Source organism: Pezoporus wallicus, unplaced genomic scaffold, assembly GCF_028554395.1.
Source record: "Pezoporus wallicus isolate ANWC-B61680 ecotype Strahan unplaced genomic scaffold, APGP_CSIRO_Pwel_v1 contig_4166, whole genome shotgun sequence".
Taxonomy (NCBI): domain Eukaryota; kingdom Metazoa; phylum Chordata; class Aves; order Psittaciformes; family Psittacidae; genus Pezoporus; species Pezoporus wallicus.
Genome location: NW_026637685.1, coordinates 1045794 through 1056306, shown reverse-complemented (window position 1 = coordinate 1056306; position 10513 = coordinate 1045794). Strand labels below are relative to the sequence as shown.

Sequence of the window (10513 nt, the reverse complement as noted above, 5' to 3'; positions counted from 1 at the left end):
CCTGCCAGGCCTGTCCTTCCTAAAGAGCCTGTAACCTTCCATTCCAACACTCCAGTTGTAGGAGCCATCCCACCATGTTTCAGTGATGCCTATTATATCATACCCCCGTAGATGTGCACACATCTCTAATTCCTCTTGTTTATTCCCCATGCTTCAGGCATTTGTATAGAGGCATCTGAGCCGAGCTCCAAATGAAGCCAGCTCATTGGCTGGAGCAGCTGGAATATATCTACATTGCTCCAAGCATTTATTATAGGTTCTGGCAACTGACTGGGAGTGTTGGGATGGAATGATGCCCCCCTCCCCCAACACATCTAGTTTAAAGCCTCCTTGACCAGTCTGGCAAGCCTCCTACCAAAACTGCTCTTTCCCTTCTTTATCATCAGACCAGCTCCACCAGCCCCCGCTAGACCTGGCCTACAAACTTGGGTCCCGTGTTCAAGACACCCAAACCCCTGACTATGACACCACCCTTTTAACCAGTTATTAACCTGGCCAATCCTCCTAGCTTTTTTTAGGTCCTCCCCTGTATCCTGGAGAATTGATGAAAAGACAATCTGAGCTCCAGAGCCCCTAATCACCTCTCTCAGGGCTCTGCAGTCCTTCTTCATGTTCCCCAGGCCACTACTATCTATATCCCTATCACCCACATGAAACACCAGGAGTGGGTAATAGTCCATGGGACTTACTGGAGCAGGCAGCCTCTCTGCCACATCCCTGATTCGTGCCCCTGGCAGGCAACACACCTCCCTTGAGACCAGGTCAGGCCGACAGACAAGTGCTTCTGTCCCTTTCAAAGTAGAGTCCCCTACTACTACGACCTACCGCTTTTTCCTGGCAGTACCAGTAGAGATCTTCTTTACCAGTGCATCAGCTGGCTGTTTCTGGCACTAGTGCGTTTCCTCATTGCCTCTTCGCTGGTTGGTGTGATTGCTATGCAGTACAGTGCAGGGGGTGCAGAGTCCATGGCTCCCACCATGAGGAGAAAGCACTGGTAGAGTGCCAGAGCATACACGGTACAGCCAACTCAGCCCTCAGTGCAGCAAGCAATTTTAAAGCAGATGATCTGAATTCATACAGTATTAGCACATTTTAACTCTCTTTCTTCTCCTTCCCCTTCAACCACACAGCTGTAATAATTTTACCATTTTATTTGCTAATGAAGTCAAAGGAACCAAGAGCAGCAGTTTTAATGCCTGATGAAGTGCACCTCTCCTGGAATGCTGAGTGCGTGAAACAGCATGGGGGAGCACTGGAAGTCAGGACAGTCTTTCTGTAAGGTATCTGTGCAGCGAACTTGATGTCTTCAATTAGAAACATGGGCTGACAGATAATTTACTTTCCTTTTCTCTATTATTTTGCAATAAGTCTGAACAGTTTTAGTATTTCAGATAACACTGAAAACATTTTTTTAAGAGTTTGAAATCTTTGTTCTTGTTTTATTCTTTTTCCTGGACAAGGACTCTTTTTCTGTCTGGTACTTACTGGAATTGATATTTAATTGAAATTACTCCACGTCTAGGTCATCCTGTCATCTTGAGAGGTGCAGCCATTACATTTCTGCCTTCTCAAGTTTCGAACACATTTTTCATTTTGCAGCTATAGAAATCAGATCTCTTTTCTCCCAGAAGAGCAGCAGTTACAAGAAACACACAACTTGAACAGCAGAAAAGCAAAAAAGTAGCATTAAGCAAAGCCCTAGCAGAAAGCCTGGGGAGTGCACCAGTGCCCACTGCCATGTTTCGGGGCAACTTCTTTGTAGGCAATCAGAACAAAACTCAGGGAGCTCCTTGGGAGGGGGGAAGATGGCTGTAGTGAGGATGAAACAGGTCTGTAAATGTACAGCCACATTGCAGTGACAATGATTTGCTGTGATTTCCTTTTAGATGCAATGATCATATCAATACTTTGATTTGTTCAGGCGGGTAGTTCCACTTCACTTTTCCACTTTTCCACTAAAAAAACTTTCCACTTCACTTTTCCACTTTTCCACTAAAAGCCTCACTTTATTTGTGGGGGTTTTGTTCTGGTGTTTGTTTTTGTTGTTGTTGTTGTGTTTTTTGCTGTTGTTTTTTTTTTAATGCAGTTGTGATTGTCTATAAAATTTTCTGATTTCCATGTGGAATGGAAATTTCCATTTTTTTGTCCGTTTTGCTGAACTGATGAACTCAGAGTTTCTCCCTTTTTTGTTTTTGAATGTGGCCAGAACACTGCCTCTCCAAATGCTGCAGGCTTTCTTCTGTCTAGCTCTTATTTATTCTTCTGCCTCTGTGCATGCTGGTCACCTTTCACATTTTGGAAATTGCTTTAGATGCAAATAAATCTATTTGTGGCTCCACACTCAGGATTTTAAAAGTTACTAAAAAATTCAAAGTAACACATGACGGATCTGAGCCTTTGCTGCTGATTCACATAATTGTTTTTAGGGGTTTTGGTTTTCTCATTTTCTTCTTTTATTAACAGAAGTTCTCTTCCATTTTAAAGGGCCTCAAAATGTTAATTGTTTAAAATACCAAGCCTGATCATTCTTTATCCTCTCTATGCTTTTCTTCATTTTCTTTCAGCAAGATTACCAACCAGTAGACAGCACATTTAATTTGCTCTGTAAACCTTGGTTATAGATTAGTAGACTGATTTCTTTCACACAGCATGCTGAGATTTAAAGAAATAGAAGTAAGCAGAAAATACTGGTCTTAAAATATGGGTTCAGACAGAAAACCAAGTTATCATGGCTTGGAAAGTCTACAAGAGGCAGCTGGGCTGCAGGAGCTATCTATGTCCATGCTTTTATGTCCATCTTCAAACAGGAAGATATTGATTTAATTTTGACTGCAAGATGGAAAAATGAGCAAAATCCAAATATCTGGTATTTCCAGTGGGCTCAGCCCAAGCACACAAACCATAGGCACAGCTCAGCTTTGTCATGGCAACTTCTTCATTCATATTCCTGTTTTGCTGCCCCCATTCCCCACATTGTCATTGACTCGGAACATTTTGGATGGGCTATAGGGCATATTGTCTTGTGTTTAGTCGTTAAATACATGATTGTGCTTAGCCTTCTTGTAGGTTTCTAAGCAGGTGAGTATTTCCAGACTGAAATCAAATGAGGGGCTCTGAATGATCACCTGGAAGGTCCTGGCTTCAAAATGTGCCTCCAACAACAAGCTCAAGAGCCGCAGGACCCTCTGGCTAATTGGAGCCATGAACAGGTATCTACACATGGAAAGGGTAAATATCTTAGGTCTTCCTTGAGCAAAGATTTTTCTTCATGCATTGCTTTCCAGATCACCTAGTCAATTAAGAGGGAAAGACCAATGAAACTGCTTAGAGAAAAACCTGGAGACAGAACAGGAATTATTAAAAATGCCGCACAGTGGCCATTGCTGGTACCTGCACCTGAGTCAGCCCGTGCCACAGCAGTGATACCAAATGCTACAGTTACTTCTTGCTATTTTCTGGAAGTTATTTCAGCTGGCTGTAGAGAGGGGAATTCAGAGACAACTTTTCCAAATTCTGCAGGTGACCAGGTGTGAAAAGTGAGTCTGTTTCATAGTTAGGAGCGGGCAGAATAATATACCACTTCCTGTATAATTCTGCATAAGATAATTTTTCTCCATCTGCTACAGCATCTCTCTTCATTATTACTGCAGCCCAAAGAGATCCTCACTTTACATCTCCCCTCATCACTCTTCTCTGTCATGTCTATACCAGCCTACATGTTACTGTCTCTAAGTTTGCTAGGCAGGACTTCATCATGCTTTGCACCATCCTATACATCTCTCTCTTACTATCCTCTCATTTTATTTACACCATTTATTTTGTATTTCCAGGCATTTGCCATTTCCGTCAGTCCTGTTGCTTTACATTATCCTCCTAATCTGACTATATGATCACCCTACTAATTACATTTCACATTCTGCTTTCCTCAGTTATTATGTTTTTCAACATTTCAATTTATTTTGCTGGCAAGGTTTTGGTGTCAATTCACCAAATGAGTTCTTGCCGCCACCACCTGCTATTAATATGGGTTAGATGACTATGTACCGTTGAGAACTTGAGCCCTATTTTCCACCAGTTTTAAGGGGAAACAGGCAGCTCAGGGCTATCCTCCCAACTTGAGAGCCCTGATGTCTTCAAAGGATGCCTGTACTGGATGGGCAGTAAAAATCTGTAGTATCTTGAATTAGGAAAATAATGACACCTTCAGCACTGGAGCGTGGGGAAAACACAGCGGCCAGAGCCACCAAGGGAGCCCCAGAGCCTCATCAGGCCTTGCCCAGGGGCTGGCAGTGCTGCTGACACAGCAGTTGTCTCACAGGGGACAGTGCAGGAGGGACAGTTTGCATGGGGAGGGACCAGTAGCCCAGCAGGTTGCAGAGGTGAACTCGGCCCACAGCCATGGAGACAATGCTCTAGGATGGCATCCTCTCAGCAGAAAGCAAAGAAAACTAAGGCCTCTCTGCTGGCCTTAGGACATCATGACCCTGACAGAGGTTCCTCATAAACATGTAGCTGTCCAGGCATCTGGCTGTAGTGAGTGCCAGAGCCTATTGGTGGTGTTAGGTGGTGGCTGTGTAAGATGTCAGCAGGTTGATGATTTGCTCTGCATGGTGGCAGAGGTACAGGAAGAGGCTGAATGGCTAAGGAGCATAAAGGAATCTGAGGAGGAGACTGGTGGGTGGATCTCCACTCTACCATCCCTGAGAGAAGCAAGCCAGCCACCTGAAACAAAAGAATTTCAGGATCACCTACTTCTTATAACAGGGCAGATGGAAGGGACCTAGGAGACAGGGGGGTTGGAAACAGGTTACTCCTTGGAGCAGACAGCATATTACCCCCCCCCAGCTCATGTCACCTTTCCAAGTACCCCTTTACAACAGATTCGAGGCCCTGGTATTTCAGGATCAGGAAAGTGAGGAAGATGATGATAAGGGATCATCCAGGTCAGAAGAATTCCCACAGAAGAGTCAGAGAACACCTGGTATTACAACCTGCCATACTAGAAAAAAGGGAGTGGTTATGTTTGGTGACTCCACCCTAAGGGAACAGAAGGCCCCATGTGTTGGCTTGATCAGATGCACAGGGAAGTCTGGTGCCTTCCTGGGGCCAGGGTAAGGGACTTCATCAGAAAACTCTCTCTGGTACAGCCCTGCAACTACTGTTCTTTATTAGTCTGGAGAGTAAGTTTTATGAGGAACCCGGGGGGAGCTGGGGCTGTTTAGCCTGGAGAAGAGAAAGCTCAGGGGGGACCTTACCGCTCTCTACCTCCTCTGTAAGGAGATTGTAGTAAGGCAGGGGTGGGTCTCTTCTCCCAAGTAACAAGTGATAGGACAAGAGGTAATGGCCTCAAGCTGCACCAGGGGAGGTTTAGACTGGGTATTAGGAAAAATTTCTTCACTGAGAAGGTAATCAGACTCTGGAACAGGCTGCCCAGGGAACTGGTGGAACCACCATCCCTGGAAGTGCTCAAAAACCATGTAGATGAGGCTCTCAGTGACATGGCTTATTGGTGGCCTTGGCAGTCCTGGGATGAAGGTTGGGCTGATGATCTTTAAGGTCTTTTCCAGCCTTGCTGGTTCTATGATTATATGATTCTATGAAAAGAGCAAACATCATGTTTATTACAACAGTAACAATATCACAATCAGTATGTGTTGCCTTATTCTGGATTTATAGCTGGGATCTGTGAATGCCCCAGAGCTCTGTATGCAATCCCAAAGACACTGTTTACATGTACCCTGCATTCTATAAATAAAAGATGGAAGTGTCAGAAAAGCATTTTAAAGCACTCTGTTATTAAGCAGTTACCAGCAGATCTAGAGCTTTTCAGTCATTAGTCTTCTACAAGCTTTCCCTGTATGTTGTGACAAGTCATAGATGTTCTAACTTTGGTGCCAGACTGAAAACCAAAGCAAAAGAAAAGAAAAAAGGAAAAAAAATTTAAAAAAAGAGGAGAAAAAAGTTGTCTTTGAATCTGTGTGCCTTAGATAAAACCCTGCCTGCAGACAGACCCAGACTGACAGAAGTAGTGATGGCTAAGCCCCATTTCCTTCTGTGACCAGCCACTTAACTGACAACCTTAGACATGAAGCCCTATGTCCAGATAGACATAATGCATAAAGGACAGGTTTTGCAGTTAGCAAACAAAAACAAAGCCAGTGTTAACATAAAAGTCAGATTTTTTTACCCTTTCACTACAAATATTCAGGACCAGAGAGATGATTAAAGCAACACAAGATTATTACTTGGGCAAAAAGCATGAGGATAGTCATTCCCTCTGAAGTGTAAAGCATGCAGAGGAAAGAATGAGAGCTTCAAGGTCTTTCAACAGGGCCCTGTCTCACATTCCTGCAGCATGCCTCTGCTTCCTCAAAAGCCCGTGTAAGTGGGCTGACAATCAGCTCTCCCTCCCTTTTTCCTGACACCAGCAAAGTTGAAGCTTAACATCACTGGGGCTGCCAGATTGGAGGAGAAAAACTAGTGGCCCAGAGGGAGTGCCCCACATCCTCACTGACGCTCTACCCGTGGTTACCTGCCCCCTGAAGCTGTCTACCCTCAGGACCTGTCCTTTGCTGACCTTTCTTCTGCTGATTTCTCCCTTACCAGGATCTTCTGATTTCACTTCTGGGCATCACACAGGTTCACATCAACTAGATAACCCAGGGATATATGATGTATTTGAACACTCCAGTCAGCTCCCTTAGTTTTCACCCTCTAGAACATAACTTTTATTTTTCTTTTTCAGCAGAAGGCAGAGCACTGTTACGTGATGACCTCTCAGAGATGAGTAAATTTATAGCTCTCCCACCCCTGCAAAGGCAAAAGCAAAAATTTAATTTACTCTCCTAAATCAGGGCTCTTCCCAGTCCACGGTGTTAGCACTTAACCCACTGTCAGGGCCACAGTGTATGGTGTGAAAGAAGGAAAAGCAATTCCACAGTCACAGGAAATACAACAATTGGTGCTGTAAAGTACCCCAGTCATTAGGTAATTTATCTGAATTATTTTTGTGTTTGAGCTGGAATGGAAGGATGAGTCCCACCTCAGTGAGAGCTTAATGTTTGTGTACCCCAGATTTGTTGCCTGTGACTGCAGACATTACACCATTAAGGGTCACACCTAGCACCTACACTGGTAACAACAAACACAAGCCCGCGTCTCTCACTTCCAGGCTTCTGCCCACTTCCAGCACTCTGCCAGGCTTGGTGATGTGGCCAAGATCTTGCTCTTTACCAAGTGCTTTGAAGCCATAAGCCCCAAAGTTGAGGTGCAAACAGGGAGATGGATGAGCAGAAGGAAATTTGCCCCTAAACACCTCTGGCAATCTGTTGTCCTGTCCCATCTCAGAGGGTTTCCATGGTCTGATACCTTCACAGCCTCCACCTCTGGGGATGGGGCTGCATCTACCAGCTCTGCCCAAGCAGGTGGGTGGACAGGGCTCAGAGTCCCAAGGAAAAGCATCTGAACCAGAAAGCCAGGTCTGGACAAATCACCATGCACTGTAGCAAGCTAAGTGCCTTTTTGCAAGCATGCCTGGGACTGGGTAAACAGGAAAAATCCCATCCCTAAACCTAAACTAAGCTCTGGGCTTCCCAGAGCAGGTGATCATCAGGTGGGCAAGGCCACGGGGGTGGAGAGCTCTGACTCCCCATTTCCTCAAAATGAGAAAGCAAGGATTGCTCTTCATTTAAGCAGTTTCAGGAGCTGGTTTCCAAGGCAGCTCTGCAAGCAGTTGTGCAGAGGACTGCAGGATCACAGCCTGCAGCAACTGTCAGGCGAGAGGGGAGAAGAGGGCAGTTTGCAAGGGGCCTTTGTGTTTCATATACACCTTCATATACACCTCTTTTCTCACATCAGTAAAGGGTCCTACCACACATGAAGTCACTCGCACCTCCATGATCATTTGCCTGATTTACTATTGGGTCATCTCAGAAAAAGCAACATTGCAGATGAAGCTGAAAGTTTGAAAATCACTGGCTTGGGCTTTTTGGTTATTATTCTGTTTCCTCTGTGAGAGATGAGCTCACTCCCCGCTCTGTGTTCTTTATTTGCAGGTGATTTTTACGTAACTGCACTATTGATCCTGAGATGGATAGGAAGCCTGGCAGCTTAAGCACTGTCCCTGAAGGTGTGAAAGCTTCATTAGATTTATGAAATTCTCCAGGATACACTGAGACTCTGCAGTCCATCTAGCAAAAAGGCTTTACATTTTCCTCATGCTCCCATGATTTGTATTCCTTGATGAATTACTATATTTTTATTATTATTGTTGTTTAAATTCAAGACTTCTCGTCTAACTCAATTGCATGTGAAATGTAGTCAATTAATAGATGCAGAGAATAGGTGTCCACCCCCCATGAGGCTCAGATATCCCATATCTTAACCTCATCCTAACACTATAATCTCTCATTCACGTCCTTCCTCTCTGGCTGGACAGATTCTGGCATTTTTCTCCAAAGGAAATAATGCGGCTTCAGGAGCTTTCATTGTTTTCACCTGGGATAAATGAAAGCATCTTTAGAAATGGTCAGAGAAAAACAAGAAACAATGACCTAGAGATTAAAGATGTGTCCTGGTTTCGGCTGGGATAGAGTTAATGTTTTCCATAGTAGCTAGTATGGGGATTTGTGCTGCAAACAGTGTTGATGACACAGACACGTTTTCATTACTGCTGAGCAGTGCTCACACAGAGTCAAGGCCTTTTGTGCCTCTTACCCTACCTCATCAGTGAGCAGGCTGAGGGTGCACAAGAAGCTGGGAGGTGACAGAGCTGGGACAGCTGACCCCAACTGACCCAGGGATATTCCACAACATATAACGTCATGCTCAGCATGTAAAGTTGGAGGAAGCAGGAAGGGGGAAACATTCAGAGTGATGGCATTTCTGTTCCCAAGTAACAGTTACACGTAATGGAGCCCATCTTTCCTGGGGACATTTGAACACCTGCCTGCCCATGGGAAGAGATGAATCAATTCCTTGTTTCGCTTTGCTTGCATGTACATCTTTTGCTTTAACTATTAAACTGTCTTTATCTCAATCTACAAGTTTTCTCACTTTTACCCTTCCAGTTCTCTCTCCTATCCCACCCAGGGGGGAGTGGGTAAGTGGATGTGTGGGTCTTAGCTGCCAGCTTGGGTTTAAACCACAACAAGATGCAAATAAGAACTGCCATTCCATTCTGGCAACAGTGCTCAGACAGAGAATCACTTGGCAATGGGACAGAGCTGTGAGGCAGCACACTGCACACCGGGTTTCATGAAGCAATGCTGTATACGTAGTTCAGTGGCTCCCCCATACCCTGATCTAGGTCTCTGAGCAGAGTGTAGGTTTAGGCCTCAGTTATCTATTTAAGAAAAAGGAAAAGGACTGGATGAGCTACATCAATACACTGCTTCCTCTCCCCAGTCCCCCCAAAAAAACTGTTGCTGCTCTCATCTCATCTCATCTCCAGCACCTGCCAAGTTCCCATGGAGAGCAAGACATTCCTGGGTTGTTTCATTGCCTTTACTTAATGCAATAATACTGGCTAAAGTGTTAGTAGGGCATCAAAGTGACTGCTTAGGACCAACACTGTTAAAAAGTTCCCTGGCCATGTGGTTGGGGGTATTAGTGGCAGACTCATGACATTTGTAGAAAAGACTAATTCAGAGGCTGAGAAATCCATAGAGAATAATGAAGTTAGACAGATAACAGCTAAACCAGAGAGAAAAAAAGGCCATCTTGTATATACAGGAAATATAATAAAGAATGTAAGATTTTTATTCAAAACGAAAGTGAAGCTTGGAAAACAAAAACACAGTAGTCCAAGAACAAGAATAGGCAATAAATGAAGTAAGTCTAAGAAAAACCTGTCAGATGTCACCAAAACATGACCATGCCCAAGGGCTGTTCCCTGTAATAGCCACAGGCTCTGCTGCCCCTCTAGGAATACAGGCAGGCAGTAAGAACACTGTCTGGATACACTGGCAGGATCAAGCAGGAGAATGGCAAATACTGTTGCTAGCAGCAAGAATGGCCTTGGAGGGACTATGCAGGAGACATGACTGCTACACGCTTGAAGATTTTGCAAAATGGGTGTACCCAAAGACAGGCAAGCAGGTTTCAATACAGCTGTGTGTGAAGGGAATAAAAAAATAGCTATCTGGAAGAGCAGGAAAACCTCCCTAACAGCCAGATGTCTGTGAAGTCCTATGGCTTCCAAAAGGCAGTATGGAAGCATCATTCACTGTTGTGGTTTAAAGCCAGATGGTAATTCAGCACCACACAGCCACTCACTCACCCCATCTTTTCCTCCTCCCCAGGCAGGATGGGGAGGAGAATCAAAGGAATGTAAAACCCATGGGTTGAGATAAGTAAAATAAAAGAGAGTGATAATAGAAATAATACCAACAATAAAGATAATGATAAAAATAGTGAACTATTGAAAAAAAAAAGAAAAAAATTCAGAAAACCCAAGTGATGCACAATACAACCACCCGCCAACAGATACCCAGCCTGACCCGAGCACTGATCT

At 44.4% G+C, this 10513-nt stretch overlaps 1 long non-coding RNA gene across 1 annotated transcript; it reads right to left on the bottom strand.

The window, feature by feature from the left end:
- Window positions 1–5767: 5767 nt before the first annotated feature.
- On the bottom strand, window positions 5768–7089 carry LOC130598093 (uncharacterized). The gene is made up of 2 exons (XR_008971940.1): window positions 6888–7089; window positions 5768–5899 (listed from the first exon to the last, which is right to left on the bottom strand). It is a non-coding gene; the product is annotated as an uncharacterized LOC130598093 (long non-coding RNA).
- Window positions 7090–10513: the final 3424 nt, after the last annotated feature.